General features: G+C 39.2%; 1 protein-coding gene across 1 annotated transcript in view; it reads right to left on the reverse strand.

Moving 5' to 3' along the window:
• Rarb (retinoic acid receptor beta) overlaps positions 1–25901 on the reverse strand; it is a 693377-nt gene that overhangs the window by 508407 nt on the left and 159069 nt on the right. Inside the window, exon 2 of the mRNA XM_047532671.1 lies at positions 22175–22270. The gene's annotated coding sequence lies outside the window, so the exon portion shown is untranslated. The remainder of the gene's footprint in view (positions 1–22174; positions 22271–25901) is intronic.

Here is a 25901-nt window from a genome sequence, read left to right on the forward strand (position 1 = left end):
TCCTTATTTTTTATGCTGGTTGATGATAAATATAAAATGCAATAAGATATGACCACTACTTTTTTGTAAAAGCCAAAGTTAACCAAACCTGTAAGAGCTAGAACACTTTTTCTTTGTTCTAAGCATGTTACAAATCCAACTCAGGTGATTCTCACAACAGCCCCTTGGGGTGCTACTTTATCTCCATTTTACCCAGGAGGAGACAGCCACAGGGAAATTAAGCTGCTTGCCTCAATTAATTGACAGTCTTCATTATAAAGGTTTGGTAATAATGTCAGAGGTACTAAGAGCATCAGCTGATGATGAGACAAGGCACACCAGCCAGAATGTAAATCAACCCACTAAGTATTTCACTGATAAAGTTTAAATTGCTTTTTGTGGGGGAGGGGGTCAGTTGAACTAAGTGGGATGTGATTTACCTTCTGGCTGATGCTCATTTTCACTGGTCTCACACTTTTAGCCCTGATGGTCTTCCTAGAGTCTAGATCTGCATTTCCATGCTCTTGTGGAAATTTTCCCAACGTTAGCCCATCAAGACTCCAAATTCATCATGGCAACAAACAATTCATGTTTCTCCCCAGTTGCTGCTTCTAATAACTTTTCCATTTCTGTGAATGGAGGGAATATTGATGTAGTTACCCAGATTTGAACCCCTGACCTCTCACTGTCCTCTCTGATCCCTCTTGGACCTGCCCTGGAGCATCAGTCTCTGCTCCCACATCTCCCATCTTTCCCCAGTCACTGTTCACACACTGCTTTAAACTTTCCTTCCAACTTTTTATTTTTACAGACTGCATTTTGATTCATTGTACACAAATGGGGTACAACTTTTTGTTTCTATGGTTGTACACGATGTATCCTTCCTACTTTTATCCTACCTTCTCACTCTACCTCTATTTCTATCATCCTGTTCTAGGCTATTTTACCTAGAGTTGCCCAATTTTTCTTCCTAAATGAAAGTGGAGGACATATCCTCCTTGAAAGTTTGCATTGGCTCTCCAGGCTCAACTGAACTCCATACACATTCTTCAACCTGTAGTCAGTGCTCTTGGGGATTGGAGCAGGGCAATTCTCCACATCGTATTTCCATCGAAGGAACTCCCGTCTTTCATAAGAGCAGTACTGGCAAGAATATTCACTTCTGCCAAAGGTCACTGTGTGTATGAGGTAACAGAGCTCTGGCTTGACTGCCTGGGAAGTGGTCTCTTATGAGATGTCCCTATTCTCCTTTTATCCACAGATTCCACCCATTTGATCCACATACCTGTGGTTGTCTACATGCTCTGTGAAGACCAGGTAAGCAAAAGCCAAGGAAAGCTGAGTCACCTGCCCACCCCCATTCCATAATACACTGCCACACTGGCAATTCTCCTGGTAATTTAATCTACATGATTCCTATTTCTAAATGTCAAAATGTTCAAAACCCATAGGTGAAGGAGTATGGCTGATGCCTTACAGACATTAATAACATCCCGCCAAAATTTGTTATCGATCAATCTCATCAGTCATTTTAAAATCAACCTTTCAAAATATCAATCTGAAGCAGTATTGGTTTTGATATCGGCTGTCTTCCAAGTGCATGAAGGTATTTCATGAGTATGGCATCGGGTATTCTGTGTTCTTCACAATGTGTTTCCATTTCAGCATCTAGAAAATGCCGTTTCTTTCAAAGCCCACCTAGGATGTTGCATCTTTCAACATGAAAGAAGTTCCTCATCTGCATAAACTCTCAGCTCCTGTTCTTCCCTCTGTCTTCCCTCTGTATTTACAAGAGTGTGCCTTGTATTATTTATACACTTGTGTCTCATTGGTCTTTTCTGAACTGTAACTTTTTTGAAGTATCTGTTGTCTGGTAGCTTACCATTCCTAATGAATTAAAAATAGCAGCTTTAACAATATTGATTGATGGTGTAGATGTTTTTCTTTTTAAATTCTAATTGCACAAATTTATGAGGTACAGTATGATAATTCAATATGTGTGTGGCATGTAATGACTGAATCAAGGTAGGTGACATTTCCCTCTCAAACTTCCTCAAAACTTTTTTGATTAACACTAGTGTACACATTCATGGGGTACAGAGTCATACTTCAATACATGTAGTCTTCTGTAGGTAAGTGAAAAAGCTCTACTCAAAATTAAAATTATTCCTTTAATTCAGAGATTTACTATTTGATGATTGCAAATATTCTTAGCCTCCTCTCATTCTTTTGCATGTGAGATTCAGAGGTTGGACTCTTGGTTTTCAGACACGTAGCTTCTTTACACAGTTCTTTGAAAGTATTAACATGTTTCCTTTTTCTTTCCTTATAACCATCTGGTCAAGACTTTTACCAGAAATACTCCCTTCCTCCTACACTAACAAAGAGAATGTTCATAGTGACAATCACACTTTTCTATTCCTCCCTCAGATGCGTACTCTGTGTTTCTTAGGATCCCTGGCCAGGAGTTTAGATTCTGCTTTAAAACACCTACTTTTCCTCTGTGATGGGCAGTCCTTCTCAAAATTCTATTGCTTGCTTTTCTGTGGCCCTGCATAGAAAGCCTCTTCTACTTTGTTAAATGCAATACCAAAGACACACATTCGTCTCTACCTCATTCCCAAAGGCATGAATTCTTAAGTTTAATAGGAATGGGAAAGGAAACCACAGCTAAAAAACAACAAGAAAAAATTGTAGTTGTGAAGCATATTGGAAACTTTGAAGACTAGAGAGAATTAAAACATTAAATTGCAGAATTGAAGAACAGTTGATGGTCAACAGGCACCAAGCACATTTATATGACAGGTAAAGTATTCAAAGTGAATATCAACATCATGTGCCTAGTCTTATGTATATACGTTAAATATTGGTTAAAAATTGAAATATAAATCATTTTGAAAATAGAGATGGGGAAGTGAGCGTACAAGATGGGAAAGAGTTAAATTCTTGTCTTCTGGGATGGGGTGCCAGTAAATGATGCCTAAAACTAAAAATTTAAATGTGTGAACAAGTAATTTAGAAATACTAGAACAGAATAAAAGAAAAAATGCTGAAAAACTAAAAGTGGTTGCCTTAGGGGAGCAGGAATCAGTGCTGGAAAATGGCGTAGCCTGGAATTGCTGTGTTGTGCCTTGGAGAACTATCTAACATCTCATACCAAATACATGCAATACTTTTTTTCTAAGAGCAAATCACTTCACTGAAGTGTAACAGGATATAATTTAAAATTTTAAAAAAATGAGCATTTTGAGAAACAAAATTTTTGAAGTATTAGCTCATGGGTTTTATCTTTGGGATGGACCCCTGTATCCAGTATTGACCATTTCACAATGGTTTTGGGGGTACTTTGTGTCTCCTCTACTCCAAGGCAGCTAACCCTGCCAAAGAGAATGAGCTGCCTTCTAGAACAACTTCTATCACCACACGAGTGTGGGTGGGGAGCAGAGATTTCTAAGTTCCATTCTTCAGTCATTCCAACATGGATTATAGAAGTCTGTCACACACAAGCTTGGCATATGCTTTCCTATATCCTCAAAATACCTTCCCTCACTTACCTAGAAAATGTTTGCCTTTAAAATTCAAACTAAATGCTCCTCCTTCTGTGAGCCTGCCCTTCCCCAAATAGTTAATAGTGTCTTTCTCCCATGTGTTTGGTTATATCGTTTCCCACATCATAACCACACCACATCACTTGTAATTCATATCACTGTCTTCCCTTTTACTAATCTTTGATATCTTTGGGAGGTAAAGAACTGCATCATACACTTTCTTTTTATTCACTGTAACAAAAATTTTTATATAATGAATAAGTTCAGGAAGTTAGGCAGCTCTTATCAAATATCTGAAATGTTCATTAAATTTACAGGCAATCAGCCATAGCTCACCATGAGCTTCTATCTAAAAGCCCAACCAATCTGAAGACGCTAAGCTAAATAATATGCTTTACATTTTAACACTACATTAGAAAGCATGGGCATGAATACATCTACAGAGTCAAAATGCTCTTAGTACACATCCCAGCTGTATGAATCTCACAGATTGTCCCAGAAATTTTACCAGCTTTTTCATGACAAATATTTCAACTGGAAAAAGGGTGAAAGTTGTGTAAATAAGCAAGGATGATTTGCTAGACCAAAATGTACAAGTTCCACCAGATTCAGTACTGGAATTCTTGGAACCCTAAGTCAGTATTTGGTGAACCTTTGACCATTCTGAGTCACACTACATGAATGCAAGATAAGGCAAATTTGTCCAGAATTGGCTTATCTCCTGACGAGCCTTAGCCTGCCCTCTCAAGCCTATTTCCTTTCTCCCAGTTCCTGGATTTCAGTTCTTCATAGGTTCCCCTAAAAGCACCCCACTGTATGTTTTGAGTTACTTCAACCTGGCCTATTCCACAACATTTTCCCACATCAGTTGAAAACTGGCTCATATTTCTGTCCCAGGGACAATTATTATTGAACTAAAGGGAAACTTAATTTCTTTCTCTACTATGTAATGCTTTTTTGTCCCCTAAAACTATAAAAGCATGACTGAATAAAGCAATCAGATGAAAATTTTAAAAATTCTGACAGTAAGGATCATTGGCTAAAGAAACAAAGAATCTGTTATCACAAGAATTACAAACACATCCAGAATGACCAGGGACATGTAGACACAATTATAAATATTTTTACCAACTAGAGTAAGCAAATCCATACAATGAAATAAGCCCATTGACATCACAATACATTCCCTCAAAATATCAACATTCTGTTTTTATGGATATGTATTAAGGGAAAGTTTGAAGCGTTTAATGAAAGTTCTATATTGGGTGGGAGGCTGCTTTGTACAAAGCTTTTATCAAGATACAGCTTTTCACAACAGTACTCTTCCATATAACCTCTGAGGCAGTAGAGAGGTAGATGTGGGGTCTACTGGGCTTTGCCTCAGGGTTAGTGCCTTCAGGTACTACACAGGGACGAGCCCTGAGTTCAAGTAGACTAGGGGCTAAGGGATCACACTAGAAGCAAAAGCATTCATTATATGACTCTTCACACCAAGAAATTATGTAGACGATTTCTGTTTCATACCAGACCTTACTTCCCTGGTTTCCTGAAAGTTCCAATCTTCCCCCATTGCTGCTAAGGCTAGAATCCCTATCTGCGTTTAGCTTGTTTGGGACTAGAAAGTCCCATTTCTATCACCTGGCAAGGAGGAAGCCAGGGCGTTATGGTAATCCCCACTAAATATAGGGCTAGATAGTGGAGCAGTGATTAGAAAATCACCAAAACTTTGCATTGGCTCTCAAATACATATCACAGTAAGCACTGCTTATCTCATTGTCTACTGTACTTAGTGTTGCATTATCCAGGACCAGATAAAGTATTTGTCCCTAAACTGAATGCATGAACTACCTTAAGTATAAAAATCAACAAGTGTTTGGGGATATAATTGAATTTGTTAAAATGTATATTTATGTAGCCATATCAGAGCATACAGAATTTCTCCTTTTTTCCAAATAAGTTTTCTTGTTATCCTTAAAAAAAAAAAAGACATACCTATTCAGAACCACCATGTACACAATCCAATGGGTATGTTAGATGGCTCAAACCACCGTTACCTATTTTTCAGTCCAGTATTATTCATGGTGCAGACAATATTTATAAATAGTGAGAGAAATGAGCAATTATCCTGCTAGTCCAAACAATGGAACAAAGGGCATAATTCAGCCCCAAAATGCTGGTCATCAGTATGGATTGAGTGGGAAGAGCTACTGCTAGAACCAAAGACCTATGTTCAAATTCTTTGAACCTCTCAGTTCATTCATCTAGAAGATGAGGGAGAACAAGAGATTCACCATATTGAGTGATTAGGAGAGAACACCTAGCATGGACTCAGTGGATAATATGCCATTGGCCCTCATTTACCCATGTACATGTGGGCTGAAGTTACTATAAAAATACCACTTTGCTTCATGTTAGGCCTGGCATTCAATATAATGGGTGTAGAGTCTGCGTGTCTTTAAAAAACTTTTTCTTTTCTACTGGGTTCTTTTACATAAACATTTTTTTAATGAAACCCCCACCACCACCAGCCTTTCCTTATGGATTGTGCCCCTGACCTAATTACATAAGTACCTGATGGGCTGGAACACTTCCAAAAGGGCCTCTTAGGAAAAACAATCTGAAGGGTTTTCTTCCCCTTCTTTTGTAATTACATAATTACTCAGCTGACTAATATGAGTCACCGTGTGCCATTCTAATCTCCCAGGCACAAAATAGTTTTATTATTTTCCTTGGAACTACCTAATTACCCAATGGATAGCAATAACTCCCGGCTCTTTTCAGTAAGTAATCTGTAAAGCTCAAGGCTGAAATTCCTCTAGAAGTATTTTGCAAATGGAGGAGAATTTAGAATAACAATCATTTGCCACAGGAGACACTGGAGGTCTTAGTGACAAGGGTGGGATAATCATACACCACAAATAAATCTGGAGAAAAGTTGTAAAACTCTGGGCACGGGTAAGTTAATGAGGCAGATTCTCCCTGCTGGGTCCTAGGAAGTAAGTGTTCCTGAGCCAAAGCAGCAGCCGTTGAATGAACATCTCAAGTTTAAAAAAAAAAAAAATTGTAAGGTACTTATTTCAAATTTTCACTGTATACCTACTCATTTGAAGATGACATATATCAGCTATGGTTGACCCATACATGAACTATTCACAAAGCTTAATAAACATTTTGATAAAACATCAATTCTAATAGGAATTATATTTTTCCACTCCACAATGGAATCTTAGTGTATCTGTTTTAAAGAGTGTTGTTTTCCAAATCTTCAATATGCTCTAAAATTGGTCTGTGACTGACTGTGGTTATTCAGTCTCTCTTCACTTAGGGAAGTATTTAGGAGACTGTCAATTTTAATTCTCCACCGCATTTTTCAAAGGGACACAGGAGGAAGTTGGGCAACCCTTTGAACACATCAGTCTACCACAGGACACTTCCCAGGGGATGCTCAGGGACCAGCAGGTACAGTATTCTGCTCTCCATGCTTTTCCTGACCTCCCTCTTCCCCTAATTTCCTCCAGAAATGGACTTTGTGAAAGCCTCTTTCTAATCTGAAGTCACAAGGGTTGGGCAGACTACATGATTTACAAAGCCAACATGTTGGCCTATGCCCTAGATATGATAGCTTTCTAATAAAAACGAATGCATATTTATCCAAGCTATTGAACAGCTGGGTCTAATCGATGTTAAATCTGATCAAGCCGTTTTCCAATGTATAATAAAATACTAAGTCATGTTCATGATTTAACTGTATTTAGAACTATCCTCTCGAGTTCACCTCTTTTAAAACGTTTTAAGAAAAAGGCTACATTAAATTTTATTTTAGAACTAATAAATATTGAGCCTAAAGAACTCGGGAAGCTTTGCTAGGGTAGCCAAACTTAATACACTTGTAATTTACTGAAGTAATGGATTCAAGTCCAGGACAAGGAATTTTGTATTCCACAGCTTCACTGCTTACATTTAAAAAAAAAAAAGAAGTTTCATAAGGCTTTAGAAAACATAAATCTGGGGAAGCACTCAGTCCACTTTGATTGTTGTGGTACACAAACCAATTCATAGACGGCAGAAGTAGCAACACTGAAGTAGTTTTGACAGTTGAACACAAAGGGAGGTCCCACATAGAGTAGTACACTCCCCTGCAGGGAGAGAGTGAGCTCTGGCATTGCATGTCCCTGTCCGTGAACTTAAACCTTTCAGACACCAACAGTTGTCCAGCTTGCTCTGGTGGAACGGCCTCCTGATCAACACTCTATTGCCCCGGTCGCAGACACCGCCCCCTCCCCAATCTACTTTAACTCTGCTAATTACAAGACAGAAAAAGGAGAGAGCAAGCTTATAAACATTCCCACAAATGCACAACATCGCCTTCTGTCTTCCCAGAAGACAGAGTTGAAGACTCACCTTTCTCCATCAAATGGCTAGGAAAGATGCTTTTGCAAGGAGACCCTTCTACCCCTGCCACCCCAGCTTTCAGACGAGTTATTTCCTAGATAACAGACCTGACATCCACCTGTCTTGTCAGACCCTCTGGTGCCACCAAACTTGACTTTTCAGATTTTTGAACTTTATCTCTTACAAATCCATTCCTCCAAAACAAAAACTGCCTAGAGGTTGATGATTATGCCACTTATGATTCCTCTGCAAACTATAAAACTTCAGATGTAAACAGGACATTCACTGAGAAGAATGGAGATGAATAGAAAGATAGGATGATGTCTGGGGGAAGGAATGACTCAAATATTCCAGAACTGGCCTTACATAACCAAATGGCTATTATGTCCTGTTAAGTCCCAGAGCTGTTAGGAACAAGTTTTCTATAGTTGTAGGTTCTTTTCAGTAATAGGATATTTATTCATCGTGGATAAAAAATTTAAGTACCTACTATTTTCCAAACAATATTTACAAGATACAAGAGACACATTCATTTACATCTCTAAATATGTTTCAAGTATTTACTAAAAGTCAGGCGTGTTGTGGTCACCCACCATAAGTCCCAGAACACAGAACCTCAATGTGTCAATTCCAGGTTGGAATTAGTATAGTAGGGCCTGATAAGGGATAACTTGGTTTTTTCATGATCCCCAGAACACATAGAAATAGACTCGCTTCCTTCCATCATTTCCATATGTATAATGAAGAGTATATGGTGGGTGGAATGCTGAGTACTGAGAATCCAACAGTTGGCCAATCTGGATTTGTTACCTGCTTGACATTTTCAAACGTTGACACAAGGCCAATTACTCACACAGTTCTTAATTGAAGAGTAAGATATTAATGTAAGAACCACACATACATCTAATGTCACAGCTGTCATTAGTCCTTGAAGGCGAGGTAGGGAGAGAAGGGTGGCATTAAATACAAGTTTGATCAAAGAAGAGAGAAGGGAGAGCTGGGGCTGTAGCTCAGTGGTAGAGTACTTGTTTAGTACGTGTGAGGCTGTGGGTTCAATCCTCAGCACTGCATACAAATAAATAATTAAAATAAAGAGAGAAGGGTTATTAAGAATTGATGGAAAGGGTCTTGCTGTTTAAAATTCTTCCCTGGATTTGTTTACTTTCTGTTGATTCATTTTCACTTACTTTAAAGGATTTCATTGGACTGAAACTCTCATTTGAAAAGGAGATGGGAAAACCTGAGAGGTCTGCAGAGCATCAGTTCCCCGGTCAGGACACTCCACGTCCTCACACACATGGTTTCTATTAAAGTCATTGAGAAGTCCTTCTGAACAGCGTCAACCACACATTTCCTCAATGAGCCACAGAATCAAGTGCTATTAATTCTCACCAATATTCATGCAATGATTGCCTTTTATTGCATACATCTAACCTCCTATCATGGTCTTGAGGTTTCCCGTCTCTTCCTGACCCATGAGCAAGCCTCTTTTGCATCTTAGGGAGCATGGTCATAAAAATGTTTAAGGCTGCCTTTAGTTAAAAAGTCTATATGCCAAGCAGATAGAAATCATCTTGATGCTATTATAAATAGCCTTTTTTTTTTTTTTTAACGGCAACACGTAGTGCTTATTTTTCCTTCTTTCTTCCTGAGCTCCATTGTAAGAGTAAGCTTTCTTTTCTACAGAAAGACATTCTTTTTGAATCTATTAATGCATTACTCAAAAATTTCCTTTTTTTGATTCACTTCCAAATTCTGTTGAAACCTTTTTTTAATGTTATTTAACACACACACACACACACACACACACACACACACACTACATTTTATATTCCCTCTGACCATTCTCAGGTTACGAGCCTCTGAAGTGTGCTTGGCTTGTTGCCGGGTGTATTTATTACTATTAATAAATGAGTCACCAGTGTAAGAATGCAAATTTTATGTGGCCCATGTATAAATGGGCCTGTTAAGAATGACCAGATACACATTTTATGTGACTGCTAAATAATTATGTCATAGAAGTACAGCTTGTGAATTCAACATTAAAAGAAGAAATGGATTTCAATAACATTGGAATGAGTATTTGTCAAAACACGGTTTTGGTGAGTTAAGGCAATGAAGAAAAAGAACAAAGTCAAATGATCAGGTTATAGAAAGAGGGACATGGAAGCTTCGGCTTCCCACGACAGCCTCTGGCTGCCACTTTTCTGCCTCCACACCACTGTAGCATGAAGCACATGAGCTCCACAAACCCGCTCTTAGGTTTTCCACATCCCCTTCTGTAAAGACACGCACTGGGCAAGGCATAGCTGGATGCTCTGCCTGCACCGAGCAGCAAAGTCTTCCCATCAGAACTGGGAGAATGAAAAAGGCAGAGAACAGAATGGCGGTTGCCAGGGGCTGGAGCAGGGTGGATGTATAGGTCTCATGTACAGTGTTGTGACTACAGTTGATAATACTGTCCTGAGTACTCAAAACTGGCTGAGTGTATCCGGAGTGTTTGCACCACACACACACACAAAGGCAACTGTGAGAAATGCTGTATGTGTTAATTACCAAGTGGTGGTGATCGTTTCGCAATGTTTAGTTGTACACCTTAAATTCATACAATTTGTATGTGTTGATTGTGCCTCAGTACCGTCGGAAAGACGAAAGGAACAAAGAAATGAGGACAGGCTCTGGATGACTAACCTCCATTTTCTCTATAGCTTCACAAACAAAATGACAGACCGTTATTTGCTGCGGTCTACTTGTTATCTGCAAAACTAATTTTAGAATGAGAAAAGCACTGTCAAGGTGGTCTTTAAACAATGTATTTCCTTGCAAAAATGGTGACATGATTGGAAAATAGATTATTTGGTAAAATAATTCTGGAAGACAGAAATGCTGACATTAAAGACATATAGGAAAATTAGCACGATTTCAGAAGAGTTAGTTCACATTCATTTTTGCTTTTAATTGCAACAAGGGGTGAAGTGGTAAAGATAGTACAACATATCGAAAAAAATCAAAGTTCAACTTAAGAATTTGGGAAAATATCTCCAATAATGGAGCCATGGCAGTGAAGGGGATAGATAAGATCTTGCGCCCACATCCACATTGAGGTGGACATTCAGTAACTAATCACCCAGTGGATGATATTCTTATAATTGTGTTGCTTTATTTGGTGTCTATCAAGTGGCACAAAGATGAGCTCTCCAAAGTGGCATTTCTATATTAAGCTGTCCCCTTCAATCAGAAGCTGGGTGTTAGTTTCTACCATTTCTCTAGTCTAAGCCTAGCTGGCCAGCTTCAAATAATGAGAAAAGACCCAGATCAAGTAGTCAGAGACAGGGTAAGGAATAGGCACTAAGGTGTTCTGCAGAGCAATGGAGCCAAAAAACCTCCTGCTACACAACATGAGTCGTGTTCTACAACATCTAAGTGTGACAGTAGTCAGTCTTGGCTTTACACATGGTGTCAGAACTTCATTTCTAGTCCCAATGTCTTCACCAACACAAGTAACTCAACACTGCAGCATCCCATCTCTTTAATTGGCAGATCTCTTGGTAAACAAGTAGATCTTGGGACAATTTGGTCATGCAATATTTTTAAAATATTAGAAATCACTGGCAATGTTTATAATCAGAGTTCATGTAAACAATTGGATATCCAGCTTATTTTGAGGAATGAGGTCTGGCAACATTTCTATATTAGCACCCATCAGAAAGAGCACAGTGGCATTTGACTTTTGAAGGAGGTATACCATCCACTTGACCAAAGCCTCTATTAGGTGCTGTCATGGACTTTATGTGTGCCCTGCCCTGGGGACAACTTATTTGTAAATTGATTAATTTATTTATCATAGATGGACACAATACCTTTATTTCATTTATTTATTTTTATGTGGTGCTGAGGATTGAACCCAGTGCCTCACACATGCGAGGCAAAGGCTCTACCACTCTGCTAGAACCCCAGGCTTATTTGTCAATTTCAATCTTTCATGGCATCATTGATTCACATAATCTGTCCCCTTGAGTGTTCTGTATTCCCTAGTCCCAAGGGTGCAACATTACCTTCCTGTATTCCTGGGTTTCTGCAGCAGTTCCAACCCAACCTCAACTATGCATTCATCCCATCTATTTTAGTTGCTTTATTTCATTATTTTGTCTTAGGAGGAGAGGGGGAAATGATATATAAGGCATACTCGATCTTTTTTTTTAATTTTTGGTACTAGGAATTAAACCTAGGGGTGCTTAACCACTGAGCCACATTCCCAGTCCTTTTAAAATATTTTATTTAAAGACAGTCTCTGAGCTACTCAGGGTCTTGCTAAGTTGCTGAGGTTGGATTTGAACTCCTGCCTCAGCCTCCTGAGCCACTGGGATTACAGGCATTAGCCACCATGCCTGGCAACAATCTCTATCTTTAAGAACTCCATAATCTGAAACAGGAGTTGAGCAAAGCAGCAAGGATTTTTAAAAAATCCTTATTTAGAAAGTCAAGCATCATTCTATAAAGTTTGCACTTCTATGTATCATAGAATGACAAGGGTGAAAACTTTTATTTTCCTTTTTCAAATATCCTCCCTCTCAACTCTCTTTTCTTAAGTCTTCCCCCACCTCCTTCCACTTTGAGGAAATAAGACAAGTTATTTGGGATAGGGGGCAAGCAGAGTATGTATTTGAGATACACAGATCTTGCTCTATGAATTTTCCAAATTAAAGTTCTTATGATGGCTTCCAATACTTAAATTCTAACTAGCAATCTTGAAAAATTTTGTGCAGAGCATGAATCAGCAGAAAAAATTAATCCAGAGAGGAATGTTAGAGTTAGAAAAGACATTTCATTTTGCCGGTGGGGAATTTAGCGTGGTAAGTGGTATCATGGTCTTATAGTTACAGCCAGAGCTCAATCTCTGGTTTAAACATTCCCAAAGATTTTTTGCTTTTAAACACCAATGGCAATACAGAATGTTCAATAATCTCATTACTTACCACCCTACCCCTTTTTAACTTCTAAGGGGAAAGTAAAATTAACAGTAAGATTTTAATCATTAATAAACTCAACAGACACTGAGGGCCTTCCCTCTGGCAGGCAATATTCTGGGTGCTGGAGATACAGCAGCAGGGACATGGCCCTAAGTCTGTACCTTTAAAGAGCTCATGTTCCAATAATAAGCTGTCTTTTCACCATCCAGGCTTACAGGACTGTGGACAGACCTCATACCAGGCAGCAACTGTTAGAACCAACTCCTAGAACTGTTATGACTGGCTAAGAAAATGACCAGAAAATTCTTTTTAACATTAAAAGGTTCCACGAAGTTTGGTTGCAAATTTTAATATTTCAAGGACTGCTTCAGCTCATGTGGACAGTCATGATGTAACAGAACCCACAGTAATGGATTTCATCTTGTCATGAACCACAATATGTACAACATTCCAACAGGCTTCATCTTAAGCCAAATCTGATGCCATTCTGTTGAACGAATAGTGACTAAAAAGAAAGCATAGTCTTTATTATCAGGTCTTAGTGCTCCCATTGAAACATCCGAACTGAATCATTTGTTCCCTAAAGAGATTCACTTCCCACTTCACTTTGACAGAATTTTTTCCCCCTGTTGCTTCCACAACAACATTTCAGACCAGATAACAATGTATACACAACCCACATTACCATAAATGCCCCTGGCCTGGCCAGCAGGGCTTACCTTCAGGATATCAGGAGACTGTCACCACTAAGTTTACTTTCTCCAGTTAACATCTCTCTTTTTTAGTCAAGTCAAACTCCCTCTAAGCACAGTTGCCTCTTCTTCTATTTTCCAACCTGTAAGAGCATTTTGTCTTCATTCCTGCTGAGTGGGTCAAATCTAATTTTCTGCAAAAAGTATAATAAGATTCCCTGCTTTCTCCACTTCTCTCCAAAGAGGTCCCTGTGACCACACTTGACATTTTGGGAGAACTTCTAGCAGACAGGACTCGAGAAGATAAAAGCTCTGCTTGGTACCCAGAATTCCACCTTGAAATTAACTGTAAACAGGTAAACAAGAGCTTCTTATCCTTTGAACTCAGTTTTCATCCCCAAATGGTTTCTTGACTTTCCATAAATTTTAAGAGTGCACAATGTCAATAATTTAATCCACTTGAGATTAGTTATTTAATGTCCATGTCCTGCTTAGAATGTGAGCTCTAAAATTATATCTGTCTCTTACTACTAGGGCTCTATTGCCTGATGTGTTTCTTGGAAGATTGGAGGTGCTTAAGTATTTGCTGAATTAATAAATGAATAAGTAAGGGAACACATCATTTGAACCAGTAACTCCCTCTGACCAGGCTTACCTAGAACAATGTATCTTTCATCATCAGAATAAAAAGTCATTATGACCTGCCTTGCCACTGTCTTACTTAATTCGGAGCCCATTTTCCATTGGGGTTTGGTCTCCAACCATTTCCTGCTATTGCCTCAGGACCTAACCTCCTCAGCTCTCACTTCCCTGCCCGCTCCCCTCTTTGTTTCCTAAGTATCCTTCTAATCTAAGGCAGAGTGCATGAAATATGATATGTGATTACATTAGCACAGCTTTATTTTGATGTATTTTTGTCAAGCCTGTAGAGACAAGTGGAAAGAGGAGTGAAACAGAAGCTGAGAAAATTCTGCCAGAAATTATGTCAACAAATAACTTCAGAGTTTGCTTTCCCATTAGTTCTCAACCCTTTAGGCAAAGTAGCTAGTCCTTTGTCTATGGGTCAAAACCTGAACCTGAATTAGGGGGAGAAAAGGCAAAGCAAATCCTCAACAGAACATTTTTTCATCCTATGGTCTCAGAGATTAGATTTCTTTCTATTTTTACTTAAAACAACAGAGGTTTATGCTTCCAGGTCTTTCCGAATATTACCCAGAGGTTGGCAACAGGGCTCCGGTTGTAGTTAATAAATCTCAAGTAATGTATCGATCACTCTTCATGAGTTTTTCTATTGTTCTTAAAACATGAGAACTGTCTCATTATGTTAAGAAAAAAAAGGGACAAGTTTCCACACTTAAATGCCAACCAAGGAAAGAAATCCCTGGGAAGCTAATAATGAAACAAAGGTGGTTTTCTTCAGCAGAACTGTGTGTGCTAAATTGCACTTTTATGTGATTTTTAGGGCAATTTGCCACTTTCTTGGCACCACTTCATCACTTTCCTTCAGCAACAAAGAGAGAGAGAAGGGCCACAATGACCCATATATTACAGCTCTAACAACGTGTGGGGGTCGCTCGCCCCCAGTGTATGACTCACACTTAATAATGGATAGTTCATCTTCTTTCTTAGGATAGGAAAATTTGAGGGTACATTCTCATTCCCTATAGAGGTTCCCATTCTTCCCAGCACATCCAGAATATTTTTTACCTGTAACTATTGCCAACAGTGGTGTTTCCAACATGTTCCTTAGACATTATGATTCATATGCAATATGTGACTCCATTTTTACATACATCCCTTGGTTTCCCAAGAGGTTCAACTCTGCAAGTATCTACCAATTTCCTCATCACCACAATGGGGAAACTGAGACCCAGAAATATAATGTGACTTATCTTTACCCATGCAGAGCATCAGTACTATAAGACTCTGGGTGTTAAGTTAGCTTGTGCTTAACAATGGTGATGATGGTTCATGGCTGGGTGAAACTGGACAGGTTTATAAGCAATTTGAATCTCATCTTCTCCCTTTATATGGAAGAATGCCTACCTTGCTGGGTTGTTCCATCTCTGGGGACTTAAAAATAAAAATCTCCTACTCCTGCTTGAAATGTTACAGCTTTCCTCTCTTTGGTCTTACTTTCTCAGTTAGGTATGACCATTTCATGTCTTGTGTCAAATTTCATGTTTCTAGAAAGCTTTTACCTGATCTTCCAACTGAGACAGGACCACCACCATGCAGTACAACTGGGATATCTCCATTGCATGTCAATCACAATGGTGATTAAATAATGTGTAGGGACATAAGCCCCACGAGGCAGTGGTTCTGTCTTCATGACTGGGCTCTTGCACTCTGTACAGTGTCCTGCCCCAGACTCCCTCCCCTTTCCCATAGTAGGTGCCCCATAAACACTTGCTAAGTGAACACCGCAATACAGAGGCAATAACAACTTTTCCCCAGTTCTCCTTGTTGTGTTGAGAAACACGTTTGTGACTTTTTTTTTTTTTTTTAAAACCTTTCTTAAGTCAATCCTTTCACCTCTGTTAAAGTTACTTAGTTCATGATTTCTGGTAGGGACTGCAGCTTCCTGATGTCTGAGGTTTGCTCTCTCATTTCAGTGTGAACAAAACAGCTGAGAAAAAGTCACTTCTGTGCTTAGTTCTTTTGGCAAAACAAATCTCCCTCCCCCTGGTTCCCCCTCACCCTACATTTGCCCTGAATTTGACTTCACCACAGTCTACATTAAGAAGAACAGCAGCTAAAAACCTTCTTTGAAACTTTATTCACCATGGCCAACAGGGGAAAAAAAAAAAAAGCTGGTAAAATTCCTTTAAAATGCGCTTTAATCTAGCTGGAATGCCATAAATTGCTTCCAGATGTGCACGATACAAAAGTCAATCAAAGCTATTTATACTGACACTCTACAGTCCAAACAATCTGAAGCCAAATGCCATGTCTCCGCTTCAACAAAGCTATAAATGTCAGTTTTGTTGAATTTGGAAAGGTGTTGAAGAGTTCATGCAAGTTTGAGTTCTTGACTCTTGTAGAGCCAGCAGTGATTTTGAAATAAAACCATCACACATGCAAACTTTCGTAAATCCCCATCCTCACAGAGCACACCTCTCTTATGTGACCTTGAAAGTACCACAGGTTAGAAGACAAAACTCATTTTTATAAGACTGAAGAATGCAGCTCTTACACAAGTCTCCCAAGAGGCCCAAAGAATCTGACTGGGACCTCAGGCCCCACCCTGAATAAACAGGCGCACTTAGGAGTTCGTTGGCTGGCTCTGATGCCTTTTTGACACCCTGGTTGTCCCATTGCTTTCCAGAACACCATGTCAAACAAAGACAACATATGCATTGGCACCATACTCAGGAACTGGCATGGGCAGAGCCCGAGTCCAGGAAGCTGATTCGGGGGTTGGACCACTTAGAGATGTTTGTCTTCTCCCTCCCCCGCAATAATCACCAGATTCTTGATTCTACTTCATACAGCCTCACATGCCCAGTGCCAGGCACATAGAAGGCCACTGATAAATAACGTTGAAAAAATAAATACTTAAAGGAAAAAATGACCTGTCAGTCTAGTTGTTTCTTTTCAGGAATATATCGAAGATAGGTGAATTCAGAATAGAAATGTCATACATTTTTATGGTACAACAAAAAGTTTGGGATCCAGGTTTATGCTAACTTCCCATGAATGAATAGCTTTTTCAGGGTGGGGCTGGGGTTTTGGCCAGAATCTTTGGTGTCTTGTCTAAGAGATGCATTCTCCTGTCTTGTAAAATGCAGTTTTGTCTTCTTACCTGGTTACCATCAAGGGCAGTATGAGAGGTGTGCTGAGGACAGGGGACTTAACACACTGTGTATGTGGCCTGCATTCTCTCCACAAGAGAGGGACCTGATGTTTTTTATTTCATCCAACTGCTGCAAAGATGCCATTTCTTTGTAAGCCTTTAGGATGAATGTCTTCATATATGCCCCCATAGATGGCATTTCAAGTGTTTGAAAAACCCAAAGGATCAGAAGCAACTCAATTTTGAGACTAGTAATAAGTGATTCAAAAATAGACGCCACCCAATTTTTATCCACAGAGTGGCACAGTATTTGGGTTCAACAATATGAAATTTCCAGTAATTGAAGACAGTAATTCCACATGGTTTAATGTGCTGTGAAGGATCATCGAAGACCACATTACAACGTCCATCATCCTCTGTGGCAGAGGATCTGGATGTATATCCACCTTTGGTTGTTACAGTCTCTGAAGCTCACAGGCTCTGGCATAGACTAATGGTTCCTTCACAAGCTGTGGGCTATTGACTACATTCATTCACTGCCTCTTTTGGGGAATGAAGTTTTATTGTAATACAACCACACTCATCCACATCCATTTATAAACATTTATATGTATTCATGTATCTTCATGTATACCATATTCATATGTGTTTATATGCATGCATGCATACACATATAATTAGGTATTGCATCCTACAAGGGCAGAGTTGAGTCACTGCAACAGAGACTATAGAGCTCACAAAGCCAAAATCAAGTTCTTTACTATCTGGCCCTTTATAAAAAAAGAAAAAAAAGTCCACAGGTTCCTATGTAGACCCACTGCTTAGGTATAGCAAGGGCAGCATAATGTAGGCAGCCCTGACATACAATGGTTCCACTTATGATAGTTCAACTTTATGATGGTGCAAAAGCCATATGCAGTCAGTAGAAGGCATATTTGAGATTTTGCTCTCTTCCCAGGTTTATGAGACACTTGTACAATACTCTCCCAGTCAACCAAGTGATCACAAGGGCAAACAAACAATCTATAGTATGCTGTGCAGCTAAGCTATGATGTTTGGAGGTTAGGTGGAATCAGTACATTTTCGGTTTTCAATATATACTGGGACACAACCCTATCATTAGCCAAGGAATAGCTGTATTCACAAGCAAGGGCTCTCAAGTTAGTGTTTTCCTGTACTCTAATTCATATATAGGAGAATAAAGTTGTGAATACATTTCTAAATGCTGGTCAGTGATGGAAAATGTTTCAAATCTTTCTCTAAGCCAAAAACAATACATGCAGGTTCATTCTTATTTGTGTTTTTATTGATATTTGGATAGATAAAAGAGAGGAAGAAGGAAAGGGGAAGAACTTTTTGTATCTGGCACTGAAGATGGCATTGTGTTGGAACTGACCTAAAATAGGTTTGAAGGTTTGCTCTTTGCACATCTACTTTTGTGATACTGAACTATGAAGTGTATGTTCATGTTCCTCTGGAGAAACCACTGTGCATACACTTCCATTTACTCATGTCCATTCAAGCATTTGTTTTGCATCTACTATGTCAAAGACAGTGCATTTTAATGTGAAGTTGTGAAACACTCTCCAAGTCACAAAGCCCTGTTCCTCTTGACACACCTGAGTGATCTGAGACATATTCAAGCATCTATCCTTGGCTTCCATAGTGAGTAGAAGAGTGGAGGCTCAAACACATCCTCAGAGTGATGCAAGGTCAGCTCAGGGTGATCAGGTCCCACAGATTCACAAAAACCTGAAGATTTTTTTTTTTTTAAATCAGCCATCAGGAACCCTATACTTTACCAACACTTAAAGCATCTACTTCTAACTTCCTCATGAAGAGGTGAGGACTAGGAGAGGAATACCTTCATAGTCTCTTGAAATACATTTGTCGAACAGGGGATATAGCTTAGTTGGTGGAGTGCTTGACTTGCATGCACAAGGCCTTGGGTTCCACAAAAAAAAAAAAAAAAATTCATCCAAGAACTGGAAGGTAGAAGTAAAGCAGCAGCCAGTAGTCTCTGAAGTCCTTGTGATTCCATGGCTTGTCCTTGCCCAACCTTTCATGTCAACTTCTTGTCAGCAGTTGGACCTGGCTGTCCAACAGTGTCCTCATGTGTCTCTGCAGATGCCTAGCAGCAAACCCACGCAGCAGTAGCTACATAGACACACAACTTCCTCCAGATTCCTTCCTTCCATCGGTTCCTTTTGAAATCTCAACTGGGGGTCTGGAATGTTTATTTCTCAGAGATATTGGTTGGTTTCTTTCTGAGTCACCGTCCCTCCATTTCAGACTTTTACTTTTTCTTCCCAGCTCCTCCACAATTGAGAAAGGTTTGATTCCTATATTAAATCACTTATTCCAATACCCAGGATGGGCCTCCCAGACTGAACCCTGATTGATACAGTTATCCTATAATTGATGCTGCTTTATCACAACTCCACTTGCCTGTGAGTTCCTGGGGACCAGGACTCCCTTTTCCTTCTTAAGGCTCTAGATCCACATAAAAGTATCCACACAAATACTAATTGAATAAAGGAAGCAAAATCATTAAAACCATCTGTACCACCATGCCACCTCTTCGTTTTAAAAACACAAGTGCAAATTTAATTAGAACAAAAACCTAGACGAATACCTGGCAACCAGAAGACTTTTAATAATTACCTGAGTACAAGGAATGACTTAAGCTGATAGGATTGACTTTTCAAGTCAACTTTAACAGTTTTCACTGAATGCCTATGGTTGCAAAATACTACATTCATTGCATGAAGTACATTTTTAGTTTTGTTTTGCCCCACCAGAGGATTTTATTTTTTAAAATTTTACAGACTGCATTTTGATTCACTGTACACAAATGGGGTACATCATTTCATTTCGATGGTTGTGCACAATGTAGATTCATACCATTTGTGTAATCATACGTGTATATAGGGTAATGATGTCTTATTCCACCATCTTTCATACCCCACTCCCTCTCATTTCCCTCTAAGTAATCTAAAGTTCCTCCATTCTTCAACAGAGGATTTTTTTTTTATTGTAAACAAATGGGATACATGTTGTTTCTCTGTTTGTACATGGCGTAAAGGCATACCATTTGTGTAATCATAAATTTACATAGGGTAATGTTGTTTGATTCATTCTGTTATTTTTTTCCCTTCCCCCCTACCCCTCTTTTCCTTCTATACAGTCCTTCCTTCCTCCATTCTTGCCCCCCTCCCTAACCCTAACTCTAACCCTAACATTAACCCCTCCCACCTCCCCATTATGTGTCATCATCCACTTATTAGCGATATCATTCATCCTTTGGTTTTTTGAGATTGACTTATCTCACTTAGCATGATATTCTCCAATTTCATCCATTTGCCTGCAAATGCCATAATTTTATCATTCTTTATGGCTGAGTAATATTCCATTGTATATATATACCACTGTTTCTTTATCCATTCATCAATTGAAGGACATCTAGGTTGGTTCCACAATCTGGCTATTGTGAACTGAGCAGCTGTGAACATTGATGTGGCTATATCTCTGTAATATGCTGATTTTAAGTCCTTTGGGTATAGGCCAAGGAGTGGGATAGCTGGGTCAAATGGTGGTTCCATTCCAAGTTTTCTAAGGAGTCTCCACACTGCTTTCCAGAGTGGCTGCACTAATTTGCAGCCCCACCAGCAATGTATGAGTGTACCTTTCTCCCCACATCCTCGCCAACACCTGTTGTTGCTTGTATTCTTGATAATCGTCATTCTAATTGGGGTGAGATGGAATCTTAGGGTGGTTTTGATTTGCATTTCTCTTATTACTAGAGATGTTGAACATTTTTCCATATGTTTGTTGATTGCTTGTACATCTTCTTCTGTGAAGTGTCTATTCATTTCCTTAGCCCATTTGTCGATTGGATTATTTGCATTCTTGGTGTAGAGTTTTTTGAGTTCTTTATAGATTCTCAACAGAGGATTTTATTGGTGGTAATCTGCTGCATGGGTTTGAGGTGCTTGACTGGCAACTGCTTTTTTTTTTTTTTTTAAACAAACATTGTTACCACCACACAACCTTGTTCTTTGTAAACTTTTATGAATCTTTTTAGGAATTCTCTGAAGTCAGTTACTAGAACAAAGGGTTCCATTGTAATTCCCACCTGGTATACTCCCTCCCTCACCTCCTGCTAAAACATGCTCTCATGTAGGTCTACCAATTAATTCTTCCACCCAGTGTTTAAAAGCGTCTCTCCCACACACCCTGACCAAAACTATGCATTTTCCAATGTTTTGTCCTCTGCCCATCTGATAGGAGAATAGTACCCCACCAGTGTGGTTGAAGGTGAACACTGCTTTTGAATATGCAATAGCACCTGAAGGTCTGTCTCTGCTTCACTTCAGATCCACATAATCAATGAACAAGTCAGTCTCATCCTGGGATGGGATTAACTTTATAAACCAACAAGGGATACTTAGCATTTATGTAGCACTTCAACTAATGACTGGAACTGGCTTTGGGGAAAAAAGTGCTGCTACTAATGTTCAAAGCCCACAGGGACATTAGTTTTTACTGTCTTTGTTTTACTGTTCTCGTCTTAGGTATGTGGAAGGTGGGGGAAAGACAGGCTCCATTATGGGTTAATTAAGACAAATAAGATAGTTCACTAGTGGATTGCCGATGTCTTTTACGATCTGATTTTAATGGTGGCCATCAGTGCCGACACTGACTAGTGTTAGGACCACAGGAAAACAATTAGCAAATTTATGAATTATGGACCTATTAATAGTTTTTTTAGGGGAAAAGAAAATAATTTCAGCTTACTTGGTCATCTGTGTCTTGACTACAGCCTTTGTAGATAGGTATGGATGTGTAGGAGAAAAAATTCCTTCTGATGGCTTTTATCAAGACAGGAGTCTCCTAGGAATAATAAGGAAAGCAATAGGGTATTATGAAAAGTCAATTTTATTAATTTTCTTGTTGTGTGTTTTTCCTATTGTGGATTCTACTCAGGTCAGGCTTAGATTTTAGTTTTTTTGTTTGTTTTGTTTTTATTAGAGTAAAAACTTGGAAGAAGTACATGAAAACATGGAATTATTTTAGTTGTTCTCCCTTCATAGGGTGGTAAGACAAAATAAACTGATATCCTCAAGTGTGGATGATGGAAACCAGACTGTTTTAGGACAGTTCTCTTCCCTAAGTCACCCCAAGTGCTTGTTACTTAGTGAGGAGAGGTGGGGAAGAATCCACAGGTAAGAGGAAACTAGGGGTCAGTGGAAGAGACAAACAGGATTCAACCTACTTAGTTTCTACTGTACTCTTTGCCAATCTTACCCCCACTCTTCCCAATTTTTAAAATTTTAAGCAAAAGCAAAATATCCACTTCTAAGAGGTGAGGCTTAGAACACATTTTAAAAAAACAAATAACAACAACAACAACAAAAAAAAACATTCTCTTCCCTTGGCAATTTGTAGAAAGATCTTATGGGCCAAGAGGGCAAGTAACCTGGTTCAAGGACCACCCCATGTTTCCATTTCCTGAATTTTACAGTGTGAAAACTGAGCTATGTGTTTTAAATGACATTAAACTAGGCCAGCGATTCTCAGGAAGGGTGTGGGTATACATGTGTTTCGGGGGGGAGGTGTTGCATAGAGAGTAGTGATTCCCCCCTCCCCACCTCCAGGGGACATCTGGCAATATCTGGGCACATTTTGGGGGGAATCACAACTTGGGGGAAGGTATGCAGTTGACACCTGGTGAGATGATGCAAACATCCTACAGGACACAGGATAACCCCTCGCAACAAAGCTCCTCATGCTCAAAATGTCAATAGTGCTAAGTAATCCTACAGAGCCCATCAGAAGACAGGGTCACCCTTCTGTTAGAAGAAGACTAGGAAGAGACCTCCAAGAATAAATACTCAGAGACTTACTTTCTGCTTCCTATCAATATTGAAAGGGGAAAGATGTTCTTTTTTTGTCTTGTGGTCCTGTGGATGGAATCATTTATACTAGGCAAGTGCTTTACCACTGAGCTACATCCCCAGCCTACTGTTTTTCAATTAACATATATTTCAGTATCTAAAATGCACTGAGAACAAACCAGAAAAAAAAAAAACTGAGATACTTTATCTTCAATAACTTAGATTTAAGGTTGTAGAAGTCCCAAAGATCCATGGTACATTGAGGAAACCCCAGAATATGAAACAAGAAAGAGTCAGATCTTCAACAGGGCCCCAAATTCTCCACAGCTTTTCCAAAAAGCCACAGGATTTCCTCAATGTTATGTGACAAAACACCAAAAATTCCCTTAGGCATCACAACTCTGCAAGAAGCTCAACTTTTCTAGAACTTAATTTATTAATTTTAATGGTTGCCAAGAAAAGGCAAGAGATAAAGTAACAAAAATTATAAACTTCTAAATTAACCCTCAGAACTGTTTTCCTCATTCAAAAATTTATTAACCATCTTTGACATCATTATTATGAAAAGATCATGAATATATTATTTAACCAAAACTGAATCTACAGGAGAGAGAGAATTAAATATTGGTATGTCCAACACTCTTGCTTGATTATAAATCCCAGAATTACATTCCCAACCTAGCTTAATGACTTAAAAAAAAAATAAGGTAAGACAGATTATTTTGGGGTGATTATTTTAAAAAAATTAAAACCATCTTTAGTTAGCTTTGTTGGTTTCCACATGTATAAAAGCAGAACATAAAATAAAGTTGAACAATTTAGTGCTTTTCCTCTCCTCAGTCTTTCTCCACCTCACAGACTCAAGCAGAAGATAATAATTATTTTCTAGTAACATAATAATAGAAAAGGTATTGACCAGCAATGCAATCTACTTGATCACCCTGCATGACTTCATTCTCAGCACTGAAACTCAATTTGATGGCATAAGATATCTGTCTCTCCGAGGAATAAAGGGCTTTCGAACTGCACTATAACTGAAGGATGTGATTTGTCTCACCTGACACCATATTCCATGTGTCCCCAAATTCAGTGGGCCTGCCTCATACATCATCAAGCAGGTATTTTCATTCTGGCAAGGTTTCTTGGACCCAGCGTTCTAGGGAAGCTAAACACAACTAAAGGATTTCTGGCTTCCACTCTGTCCCATGTTAATTTCCCTTTCCCATTTGGATGAAATAGTAGCACGACCCTCATTGCCCATTCCTAAGATGAAAAGTGCCCCTGCTGTGCTACACGTGACTTATTCCCTGGTTTATGGACCCAGATCTCTCAAAGGGTTATCTTTAATACACAAGGTATCCTAGAGTGCTAAATGGTGCTTCAGGGTGTCGGTGAAGTGGGTGAGAAATGAATCAGAATCATGTGGAGCAAGGAAGCTCCCCACTGGCCACACATTTGAAAACGCTAGGAAGACTCATCAGCCAAGACCTAGTGAAAGGCTCCCGTGGGCTATTTATCTATAAACAAAACCTGGAAATACCTTCAACTTGGAATTTATTCCCAGGTCACTCGTTTTGAAGCAGTTATGCAAATCAGAGTTGAGCCAAACTAAAGACCCAGTCATCTCGTTTATCTTTGAAGTTTGTCTTATTTTTATGAGGGGTTCTGCTTTCTAAGGAGACAATTTTCAGTCCTTGGACTCAGGTTCCTCAACCCTGACCTATGGTTTTATGGGAGTTGGAAGGATATTAGTAGGAAAAGCCCTGGGAGAAGGAAGGGTTACCTGTTAATTTCAGCTGCAGATTGGGATCAAGCGCTGTGCAAGACAGTTTCCTCCCCTGAGAAATGCCCTCTTTGTAATTAAAGAAACAATCAGTTCGCTGCCTCTATTTCACACACACAGTCTTACAATGAGGTAGAAGTTAGACTATTACAATCAAAGCCACGTTTTTCGAGGAGCCTGTTCAAGGATATGCTCTTCTGATGCTTTACTGGAGCATGAGAAGGGATCCTGTCCCTAGGTTGTGGTGAGACCACTTCTGGGTCCTCTAGAGCCACCTCTGTGCTGTGGATTGGAGCCAAAGAAGAGTCTGGCAGGGTGGAGTGGGGATGACAAGGTTTAAGCACATTTGGTAATTTCAAAAGTGTCCTGACATAAGCAGAAGCTAGCTCTGCAACAAAGCTCTTCTAGAAAGCTGCAAGATCTTCTCCACAGCTTTTCCGGAAAACTGCAGGTTGTACTTAAAGTTCTATGACAGAACACGGAATAAGCCCTTAGGCACAGGAGAAGGTGGGACAGCTGCACTTTTGACTTCCATGAAAATGGACTTCTTATACCAGCTTCTCTCTCCCCCAATGACCAGTTATCCTAAAACTCAGAACCAGCCTTTCTCACTGCGGCTTCTCCTCCTCCTAAAATCCACTCAGATATTCCATGCTTGTAAAATTATACAATGTATTCTATTATCATGTATAACTCAAAAGAAGCAATAAAATAAAAATAAAATATACTTTGTCCTCCAAGTTCATGTGTTTTTACCAGACTAAGGTTTTCCTCTACCTGACTCCAAAGGGAGTTACCCAAATCTATTGTGTTAAATAACATTTTGGCAACAATTCTGCCCTGT

The sequence above is a fragment of the Sciurus carolinensis genome, chromosome 17 (genome assembly GCF_902686445.1).
Source record: "Sciurus carolinensis chromosome 17, mSciCar1.2, whole genome shotgun sequence".
Taxonomy (NCBI): Eukaryota; Metazoa; Chordata; class Mammalia; order Rodentia; family Sciuridae; genus Sciurus; species Sciurus carolinensis.